The sequence below is a fragment of the Hyla sarda genome, chromosome 4 (genome assembly GCF_029499605.1).
Source record: "Hyla sarda isolate aHylSar1 chromosome 4, aHylSar1.hap1, whole genome shotgun sequence".
NCBI classification, from domain to species: domain Eukaryota; kingdom Metazoa; phylum Chordata; class Amphibia; order Anura; family Hylidae; genus Hyla; species Hyla sarda.
This window is the reverse complement of record NC_079192.1, coordinates 63,169,433-63,181,517: the sequence shown is the minus strand read 5'-3', so window position 1 is coordinate 63,181,517 and position 12,085 is coordinate 63,169,433. Positions and strand designations below refer to the sequence as shown.

The 12,085-nt window shown below is 43.9% G+C and overlaps 1 protein-coding gene across 4 annotated transcripts in view; it reads left to right on the top strand.

Moving 5' to 3' along the window:
* The window catches only part of LOC130368021 (indoleamine 2,3-dioxygenase 2-like), a 53,389-nt gene that overhangs the window by 39,321 nt on the left and 1,983 nt on the right, over positions 1-12,085 (top strand). The gene's annotated exons all lie outside the window — the stretch shown is intronic.

Below are 12,085 nucleotides of genomic sequence, written 5' to 3'. Positions count from 1 at the left end.
CAACACGCCGTCGCCGTCAGTGGCCCAGAGAACAGTGACAGCTCAGGACGCCGCCGGAGCCAGAAGTAGCGCGGACCCCGGGAACAGGTAATTATAAAACCGGGGATAGGGGAGGCAATGGGGCGGCGGCGGTCTCTGGCCAGAGGATAGACAGGGGGAGGCAATCAGGCAGCGGCGGTGGTGGTTGTACTCAGGACCCCAGGACAGGCAGGGGGAGAGAAGCGGTGGTCTCTGGCCCCGCAAAAGCCACTGCAGTTAATTGATTTAAAGCGCCTGCTTGAAATCATTGATCTGCAGTGGCTTCTGCGGGGCCAGAAACAGTTTATCATGGTATAACCACACACACATACGCATCCTCATTTTACCAAGGATATTTGTGGGGGGGGGGGGATTAAAATGCACGGAATATCGGTATAGGCTATCGGCCTGAAAGTTCACAGGTTATCGGTATCGGCTCTAAAAAATCAATATCTGTCGATCCCTACTTTATAACCATCTAACTATAGATGTCTTCCTTTTATTACTAACCTATCATTATAAAAACCTGCCCATATTACTATACAGTGAAATTGAGAAGATCACTGAAAATTGCATTGAAAAGTGGTCATCTGTTTTGGGTGAACTTCCCAAAGAAAATGGGCACGGTGCCTAATATATGGTGGACTAAAAATCCATTCCCAAACCTGGTCTGGATAAACGGTGGTCTTCTTAAATAAGTGGTCTTTTGGAGAGGTTTCACTGTATAATAATCAGTTTAAAGGGGTACTCCGCTGCTCAGCTTTTGGAACAAACTGTTCCGAACACTGAAGCAGGCACCAGGAGCTTGTGAAATCATAGCCCCACCCCCTCAATGCAAGTCTATGGGAGGGGGCGTGATGGCCGCCACGCCCCCTCCCATAGACTTGCATTGAGGGGGCGGGGTGTGATGTCATGAGGGGCGGGATATGACGTCATGAGCTCCAGCATTCAGAACAGTTTGTTCAGCGGAGTACCCCTTTAAGGGGCTGTTTGGTATAGAGGACCCATACTCAACAACACTGCCGATGTAATACTGTGGTAATAGAAGGCCATAGCAGAGAGTAGCTGCAACGTGTGTCTCTGGAGAACCAGACCTGCCCATGCATTACTCTGACACCTGATTAATTTTGTGGGAACTGTGTAATTCTTCATTTGTCCATTGGTGGCACTGCAGGGAAACTCAATACTGTAATTGCTGCTAGGTTCCCATTTATGTGCTGATTGCTTATGATTAGGAAGGGGGGCCCTTCTGACAAAAACACATTGCCCAAAGGAAACATGGGATGCATACAGCATAAAATCAGGACGATAGGTTGTTCGGGCTAGCTGTTAAACTCCATATTGAAATCTAGGTTGTATCGAGACAGAGAAGATGTATTTCTCCAATGTGTATCTATAAGTCATTATGCAGTAGTAAGGAGATAGAGGAATAATTGGCCCGCGACCCCAAGAAACCCCCTAGGAAACAAAGGAGATCCAATGAGAGGGGTAGAAGTAGAACATGAAATCAATGTGGGTTTCATTATATAAAGTGCAGATGGGTGACCTAGAAGCATTACGTTAAATCATTTATGTTTTTATAGATATGTCTTCCCCTAGACACTGCTCCCATTTCTGTATATACCTGTAACTAGATAAGGAAGGACCTCTTAGACATAGGTGATTAAAAGTTGGGGAATAACCATGAAACAAGAACATGCACCCACCCTATTCATATAGAGGGAGGAGAACAAATAGGCCTGGCCAATCATTTCCCATCACAATGACCAGTCTATGTTGTCCGCTAGTACTCCGATAGTGTACATTATACTGTTGGGAGAGCACCATAGAAGTACGGCATACAGAAAAACAAATCACACAAGTGGTTAGGGGACATATTTAGAAATCTGAAAAATATCCCAGAATCCATTCAAGTGGTTTCCTTATTTCTACTGAATTATTGTGTGGTTTAAGGCAAATGAACAAAAAATAGGAACAGGAATTGTACAATTACAGATCAGAGGGATTGTCCGTACCCAGGCGGGGATAGTGGATGCCTCCAGATCCCAGCACAGTCATGGATTCTATGGTAATTAGAAGTTATAAGACTGTGGTTATGTTTTATATAAGTTCCCAGCAATTGTCTTTACTGCACTTTGTGAATGGTGTCTTTGTTTCATCCAGTCCTTATTCTTATGCAATTAGATTTTACTGGACATTTCAATAGAGAGATAAAATCTGAAGAATCTGCATTCCAAACTAATCTTTCCTCAATTCTAATCTTTTATATTATCCAATTTATTCTAACCACATATAATGGGGCAAAAGCAATGTTTTAAATTGTAAGGAAGGATCATGCACAGAATGCCATCTGTTCTATTTTCCCCAGAGTATAGGTCACAGCCCTTGTGCCATCCACAAAACTCCCATGATTGCCAAAGATTTCATGCTATGTAAATACTTGGTTCTGTCATTCTGTACAGATTTGTTTTATCTTTTGATATATTCATATGTGATTTTCTGTGTCCTAGAAAAGTTTTTACTTTTACAGGAGTTATGCAGTGAAAATGTTTTAACTCATCTTGTGCCCGGGCTGCAAAAAAAAGAAAAAAAAAAAAAGAGACTTTAACTCACCTTCCTACGTTCCCCCGTTGCGGAGATATCTGCGTCCCGTTCCTCCGATGCTGCTGGCTTCAGGCTTCTTAGGCTTGAAACGTCACAGCGCTGTCAGCATATCGTCGGCCACAGCGATGTCCCACCTCAGCTGGCGATCGGCTGAGTGCACTGTCATGTAAGGAGCCGGCTAGGAAGGTGACTTAACATTTTTTTTAGACTCCTTAAGCCTCATGATGACTATTGTCATCTTGGTTTCCAGTTTACCTCCAAGCCCCCTTACCTTTTTACTGCTTCCATATGCTAAGCGCTGGGTGCCCCAGAAACCCTACTAAGCTGCTTCAGTTCGCACTGTTAAGCCCCCTTTCATTCTTGGGTCATTCCATCCTTCTGCTCTGGCTTAGGCTGGGTTCACACTACGTTTTGTCCCATACGGGAGCGCATGCGGCAGGGGGGAGCTAAAAGCTCGCGCTCCCGTATGTGACCGTATGCGCTCCCGTATGTCATTCATTTCAATGAGCCGACCGGAGTGAAACGTTCGGTCCGGTCGGCTCATTTTTGCGCCGTATGCGCTTTTACAACCGGACCTAAAACTGTGGTCAACCACGGTTTTAGGTCCGGTTGTAAAAGCGCATACGGCGCAAAAATGAGCCGACCGGACCGAACGTTTCACTCCGGTCGGCTCATTGAAATGAATGACATACGGGAGCGCATACGGTCACATACGGGAGCGCGAGCTTTTAGCTCCCCCCTGCCGTATGCGCTCCCGTATGGGACAAAACATAGTGTGGACCCAGCCTTAGACTAACCAAGTTTTAACACCATTGTCACTTTACCTCCAAGCACGCCTATTCTTTTGATGCATCCATATGCTATGCGCTGGGTACCCCAAAAACCCTACTAAACCCCTTCATTTACCACTGTTAAGCCCCCTTTCACTTTTGGGGAACCCCTCCCCCCCCCCACCTCCGGCTTAGACTTTACAAGCCCCAAAACCATCATTATCTTAGTTGCTACTCTGCTCCCCAGCTCCCTTATTCTGGGGCCGAATACTTGGTCCTCTTCAGTCAGAGTCACTCTTCTAAGTGTGTCTGGCTAACACAGTCACATTCCGGCACACTCTTCATCAGAGGCGTAGCGTGGGGGGTGCAGGGGGGGGCCGGCCGCACCGGGCGCAACATCTGGGGGGGGGGGGGGGCGCGCTCGCACTCGCAGCTCTCTGCCCCTGCCTGGCTCACTCACTCTCTCTGCAGTGCTGGCTGTGTGAATCCGATCCGAGCTGCCGGGTCGCCGCCCTCTGTGGAGGCAGGTGCGGATCCTCATATTTTGTTCTCATGTCTCTACCCTATATCCTGTCCCCATATCCCGACCCCAAATCCCGTCCTCATGTCCCGTCCCCATATCTAATCCTCATTTCTAATCCTCATATCCCGTCTCCATATCCCGACCCCATATCCCGACCCCATATCCCGTCCTCATATCCCGACCCCATATCCCGTCCTCATATCCCGTCCCCATATCTAATCCTCATTTCTAATCTTCATATCCTGTCCTCAGTTGGGGCTGCGTTGTGGTAAAGATTTTGTAAAATGAAAATAAAAGGGGTGTGGCTTAAAGGGTGGGCGTGTCTGTGAGATGGGGTATGGCATTCAGGGAGGGTGTGGCTTACCAGCCGGACTGACACATTCACCAGGAAATGCAGAGCAGAGCCTGTGGAGTAAGGCACCAGAAGTCCTATATACTTGTATGGGACTTGAAACAAAAACCCCATCCTTCACATATGGGGGCGATTTAGGGGTTAATTTAACTATTATATATTTTTATTTGACATATAAGTAACATGTGGCCAAGTATTACAGAAATATCTCCAGAGCCGTTTGGAAGTTATGCAGTTATATTTACCATAGACTTGTATGGGACTTTAAATAAAAACACAGACTCTCGCAAATGGGGGTGGGTAAGGGTTAAATCACCTATCCTATGTTTGTTGGTGACATATAAGTAACATGTGGCCAAGTTTCATGTTAATATCTTTAGCCGTGTGGAAGTGATGCTGGAACATACACACACATACACATACATTGAGTTATATATATATATATATATATATATATATATATATATATAGATTGTGCAGGATGATGTGGCATTCCCCATTTTTCCGTTCTGATTTGACCACAAATAGATAAACATGTGGTTGCGTTTTGAAAGGTTATGTATTCTAGAAGGTTAAGATTGTCATTCTGTGTTAATTAGACATTACAGAGGTTGTGGTTACGGTTTATTATACGCACTTTGATTCCCAGAAATTAGCTTTACGGACTACAACTGGAGGCCAATGTCTGGTTTTGTTCAGTCCTTTATTCAATTAGACATTGTCCGATCCTTTAAAAAGATGGCTCCATATTACAGAATAGAGGTCTTGACTTTATAAAACCTCAGCTTTCTTTATTTGGTCTTCCGCTCTCTCTACTAAAGATAATGTTCCATGTGAAACCTGTTGTAACCTTTCTCTACCCTAATCTAATAATTTTCAGAAACTTAGATACATTTTTAGGGTGAGCATTCTTTTGGCCGTGCATTATTTTTTGCAAAAGGAAAGGTCGGCACTAACTGAGTGATGGTGGTGCACGAGGAGAGACAATCATATATTGTAAAAAAAGAGGTCCCAGCACTCACCGATGCAAGCAAATTGGATTTATTGTATATCCAGGATCACAGGACGCGTTTCGGCAATTAGCCTTCCTCTGCTGGAAGGCAGAGGAAGGTTAATTGCCGAAACGCGTCCTGTGATCCTGGATATACAATAAATCAAATTTTCTTGCATCGGTGAGTGCTGGGACCTCCTTTTTTACAATATGTGCATTATTTTTGCAACCGTATCTATATTCTCATTTCCTGTATACCTTAAATGGGCACTCTCAATAAAACTAATTCTGCTGTTGCACTCCTTATGGTAAATAAAAAATATTTCTAATGTACTTTGGTTAAGAAAGGAAAGTTTTCTATGTTTTATTTGTGCTTAAAAAAGCTCAGGGGCACATCCCCCCCCCCCCCCAATCTTATACACAGAGTTAGGACCGAAGCCCAAACACAGGAAGTGCAGCCTGGAGTGCTGAGGGGGTGTGTCCAACCAACAGCATATGGCAGTTAAGTGTGAGAGGAGCTATGATTGGTTGAGGCTGGACACCCCCCTTAGCACTCCAGGCTGCACTTTCTGTGTTTGGGCTTCAGTCCAAAGTCTGTGTATGAGTTGGGGGGGAGTTGGGGAGCTTTTTTTAAGCACAAATAAAACATAGAAAACTTCATTTTTTTTAAACAAAGTATATTAGAAATATTTTTTATTTACCATAAGGAGTGCAATAGCAAAAATTAGTTTTAATGAGTTACCCTTTAATTGTGAGGGATAGTTATATGTTCCTCAACCATCTAACTCTCTAAACTCTTTATGCGGACTCCGCAATGGTAGCTTTCCCAAATTTACTATGGTTGTGCATATTCTTGGCCGACTATGTTGCTTCTGTTTTGCTTGGTAAGTAACCCTTTGCCATGGTGGAGGAATTTTTATTGCCAATGAAAGAACAGTGGACACTCTAACCCAGAATTCATAGCTCTTAAAGGGGTACTCCGGCGCTTAGACATCTTATCCACTATCCAAAGGATAGGGGATAAGATGCCTGATCGCGGGGGACCCCCATGATCTTGCACGCCGCACCCCGTTAAAATCAGTCCCCGGAGCATGTTCGCTCCAGGTCTGATTACTGTCTATCATGGGGCCGAAGCATTGTGACGTCACGGCTCCACCCCATGTGACATCACACTCCGCCCCCTCTATGCAAGCCTATGGGAGGGGGCGTGACAAACAATTGGACACTTTTGGCGCCATAATCAAAACGATTTGTGCCCTATTTTTCTTTCAAAAGTGTTGCATGTACTTTATATCAGATTTTCTAAAATTTGGTTCTCAAAAAAAAATGTTGCACTTCTCTTGCCAAACTTATAAAAGCGGGGCGGCTTATGTTCTGGTGTTTTTTTGTGCCATATTTTTAAACCATTTGCACCACTTTTTGGCACATAAAGGTGGAACAAATTATACCTCTAGGGAAGTGGTGTTATTCATTATGTACCCCATTTTTAAAAGTACATAGGCCACATTTGAGAATGTGGTGCATGGAAAAACTGAAAAGGTTAACTGAAAAATGGCTTCAAACTAACCACTTTCTGATTATGCAACCCAGTCCCCAGGGGTTTGGAGGTTGCACATTCTTAATTTCTAGGACAGGTTGTTTCATCTCTGACTGTGGAGACTATACAATATTACATCCTTCATGCTGCTCTGTGCATCTCTGACAAGGGGAGCCATTTGATATCACAGTTGGCCACTTCCTCAATATATTCACTATTCGTTCAACTTTTAAACACTCACTGGAGGAGCCTAAATATCTCAAATAGTAACATTTAATGTTGGTAAATATGTATTGAAGTGAAATAAACAAAAACTGTCTTTGGGTGCATTCACCCCACATTTGGCTGATCTGGTCACTGGATCCCGACTCATTTTTGCACTGCATCCGGTTTTGTAGCCTCACTGAAAACTTAGGTATGTTGCAGTTTTCATACCTACTGGAACACTTACCAGTTCTGCAGCAGCATTAGCTTGTCCGTGAGTCATGGACAAGAGATGACTCATGGACAAGGCTGCATGAGCAGATGAACCAACCACCTCCCACCACCACAAGGGGGGGACACGCCCCCTTCCACCACACACCAATCACCTCCCACCACCACAAAGGAGGGACACGCCCCCTTCCACCACACACCAATCACCTCCCACCACCACAAAGGAGGGACACGCCCCATTCCCCCGAGAGGATTTCTAACACTGTGAGCTAATGAAAAGAGGTATTTTTCATATAGGTGATCTAGGCATAACATTTAGATGTTCATGGTCAGGATTAGGTACATAGTAACATATTTTTTATTGGGATCTGCTTTAAAGGGGTACTCCAGTAGGAAACAATTTTATTAAATCAACTGGTGCCAAAAAGTTAAACAGATTTGTAAATTACTTCTATTAAAAAATCCTAATCCTTCCAGTACTTATCAGCTGCTGTATGCTCCAGAGGAGGTTGTGTGGTTCTTTTTTGTCTGACCACAGTGCTCTCTGCTGACACCTCTGTCCGTGTTAGGAACTGACCAAAGCAGGAACAAATCCTCATAGCAAACGGCCGTCATGCCCCCTCACATAGACTCCCATAGACTTGCAGGGGGAGTGACGTCACACGGGGGCAGAGTAGTGACGTCACGATACTCCGTCCCCGTGGTTGGGAGGCAAAACACTGAGAGCCTCCAGCACTTAATGCAGTGCTTGCAGGTGGGTGCTGCATGCTAGATTGTGGGGGTCCCCTTTGGATAGAGGATAAGATGTCTTGGGGCCGGAGTACCCCTTTAAAGGGTACCTCTCATCAAATAAACTTTTGATATATTTTAGATTAATGAATGTTGAATAACTTTCCAATAGCATGTTAATGAAAAATATGCTTCTTTCTATTGTATTTTTCCCGATCAGTCCTGTCAGCAAGCATTTCTGACTCATGCTGGAGTCCTAAACACTCAGAGCTGCCAGCCTGCTTTGTTCACAGCCAAACAGGCTGTGAACAAAGCAGGCTGGCAGCTCTGAGTGTTCTCCTTTGTGAACAAAGCTGACTGGCAGCTCCTAGTGTTTAGGACTCCAGCATGAGTCTGAAATGCTTGCTGCCAGGACTGGTAGGGAGACCCCTAGTGGTCATTTCTTCAAAGTGGAAAATTAAATAGAAAGAAGCATATTTTTTAATAACATGCAATTGTAAAGTTATTCTGCATACATTAATCTATAATATATCAAACGTTTTTTTGATGAGAGGTACCCTTTAACTATCCTATATTTTACTATATTTGTACCAAATTTCATTGATAAATCTCCAGCCATTTGAAGTTATGCTTGAAAATACACACACATACACACTCACACACATACTGTACATGCAAGAATGAGACTATATAAAGTTATCCTGGAAAAGTACAAGTTTGGTGGCTGGAAAAGTACAGAGCATGCATTATATAACCACAGTTTCCCAGAGCAGAATTTCCATTCAACTCTTCTAGGGTGAGCGTGGAGGAGTGTCAGACACTAAAGAGAAGATAAAACTATGAAATTTAGTTGAAATTATAATTGGATGCATGGTGTATATAGATGTCCCAGGGCTCAATTGCAAATGGATGGCATTAGAGATGAGCGAATTTACAGTAAATTCGATTCGTCACGAACTTCTCAGCTCAGCAGTTGTTGACTTATCCTGCATGAATGAGTTCAGCCTTCAGGTGCTCCGCTGGGCTGGAAAAGGTGGATACAGTCCTAGGAAAGAGTCTCCTAGGACTGTATCCACCTTTTCCAGCCCACGGGAGCACCTGAAAGCTGAACTAATTTATGCAGGATAAGTCATCAACTGCCGAGCCGAGAAGTTCGTGACGAATCGAATTTACTGTAAATTCGCTCATCTCTAGATGGCATAGCTAGTAACTAAAAACAAGGTCACTGGCTGAGCTACATTCTGTTCACATCTGCACCATGTTAGAGACACTGCTCAGGTGAGGGGATAAGGGTCTGGTAAGTCCCCCACAGTACCCCTTTAAAACAGGTTAGACCAAGATTAAAAGTTATCAACTATCCACAGTATAGGGCAGTGGTCTCCAACCTGCGGACCTACAGATGTTGCAAAACTACAACTCCCAGCATGCCTGGACAGCCAACGGCTGTCCGGGCATGCTGGGAGTTGTAGTTTTGCAACATCTGGAGGTCCGCAGGTTGAAGATCACTGGTATAGGGGATAGCTAGCTGATCAGCAGAGGTCCACATCATTCATGAAGAGAAGAGAGGCCATGCTAATTACTTTAAAGGGGTACTCCGGTGGAAAACTTTTTTTTTTTTTTTTTTATCAACTGGTGCCAGAAAGTTAAACAGATTTGTAAATTACTTCTGCAAAAAAAAATCTTAATCCTTCCTGTACTTATTAGCTGCTAAATATTACAGAGGAAGTTATTTTCTTTTTGGAACACAGAGCTCTCTGCTGACATCATGACCACTGTGCTCTCTGCTGACATCTCTGTCCATTGTAAGAACTGTCCAGAGTAGGAGAAAATACCCATAGCAAACATATGCTGCTCTGGACAGTTCCTAAAATGGACAGAGATGTCAGCAGAGAGCACTAGTCATGATGTCAGCAGAGAGCACTGTGTTCCAAAAAGAAAATAATTTCCTCTGTAGTATTCAGCAGCTAATAAGTACTGGAAGGATTAAGATTTTTTTAATAGAAGTAATTTACAAATCTGTTTAACTTTCTGGCACCAGTTGATTTAAAAAAAATAAAAAAATAAAAAATAAAAGAGATTTAAGATTAGATTAGCTAGTTACTTTAATGTTGGGATCTACTTAAAAGAAGTTAGTGAATGTGTGAAGAGATTCTGTAGAAATATCTACTTGGAACAGTAAGGCCGGGTTCACACTGGAATCTCCGGACTGAATTTCCGCTGTAAATCTCGCGGACAGCGCTAGGACCATGCGGGACTGCATTGCCGTTCCCAAAGACACCAATGCATTTCTGAGACTGAATTACGTGACACCTCTGCCCCCATGTGACGTGAGCGAACATGCTCCCTGGACTGACACCAATGCATTTCTGAGCAGATCTTTTAGCAGATCCACTCGAAAATGCTGTGCCTTCAATGGGGACGGCAATGCAGTCTGCGCGTCCTAGCGCCGCCCGTGGAATCTCCTATGGAAATTCCGTCCGGAGATACCACAGTGTGAATCTGGCTTAAAGGGTTACTCCGGCGCTTAGACATCTTATCCCCTATCCAAACCCCCGTGATCTTGCACGCAGCACCCCAGTTAAAATCAGTCCCCGGAGCATGTTCGCTCACGTCACATGGGGGCAGAGTTGTCACGCTCTGCCCCTCAATGCAAGCCTATGGGAGGGGGCGTGACAGTTGTCACGCCCCCTCCCATAGGCTTGCATTGAGGGGCGGAGCGTGACGTCACACACCGCCGGCCCCGTGGTTGCCGATAATCAGACCCGGAGCGAACACGCTCCGGGGACTGATTTTAACTGGGGTGCTGCGTGCAAGATCCCAGGGGGTCTCCAGTGGCGGGACCACCGCGGTCAGGCATCTTATCCCCTATCCTTTGAATAGGGGATAAGATGTGTAAGCGCCGGAGAACCCCTTTAACTGAACTTCATGAGCTCCTCATTACTTATCCAGTATAGATCTTATCCCCACCCACCCCCTTTATATTTCTTCTTCCAGCCTTTTTGCCCTTGGCTTTAAACTTAAGACTTTGTTTGTCAAGATAATTTTAGCTACCTCCTCCAATTCTCAAGCTCCCCGGAAAATCTGTTTATTTTTAGAAACTTCCGAAATTTTCCCAGGGGACCTAAAAAAAAAAATAAAAAAAAAATGTAACCTCAAAAGAAACTTTCTTGGTATGTGGAAGGCTAGAAATGAATACAGAGCCCCAATAGAGTCAAGCCTGTGATTTCTCCGGCAGCTGTTTACCACTGTCCTCTGTTTCCCAGAATAGTTTTGTTTTTGTTTTTTACATCAGATTTTTTTCCTCGAAGTCAGGCCCTAGACGCCCATCAGATTAGCAAATAGTAGGATTGGGCTGAAAATGTTTACATATTGTGGAGGACACGGACACAGGTCAGATAGTAACATATAAGATGTAAAAGGAATTTACTATGAATTGTTAAGTCGTGTGGTTAAAGAAAGTTTTTACATCTACATTTATTCTTACAAATATCTGATTAATAGTGCACACTGAGATGGGGACTGCTATTGTTTCACTGCTATCAAACCACTTTAACCTTCTAAACACAGTACTAATCCAATAACTTGTTTTTATGTTTAGTTTACATTGATTTTAAAGGAATAAAAACAAAATTTTGGGGGCCAAAAACAATAATTAAAAAAAAAACTTTCTAATACTCCCCAACCAATTAAATTCCTCTTTCATGCCACCAATATCAATTCTCATCGTGCCCATCAATGCTTAAAAGGGTACTCCGCCCCTAGACATCTTATCCCCTATCCAAAGGATGCATGAAGACAAAGGAGCTCACCAAACAGGCCAGGGATAAAGTTGTGGCAAAGAACAAAGCAGGGTTAGGTTATAAAAAAAAAAAAAAGCTTTGAACTTCTTATGGAGGGCCATAAAATCCATAATTGGAAAATGGAAAGAGTATGGAACAACTGCAGACCTAATAAGATAAGGCCGTACACCCAAACTGACAAGCCGGGCAAGGAGAAAATTAATCGAAGAAGCAACGAAGAGGCCCACGGTGACTCTGGACGAGCTGCAAAGACCAACAGCTGAGGTGGGAGAATCGGTCCACAGGACAACTACAAGTCGTGCCACATCCTGTTTTGAGTTTGCCAC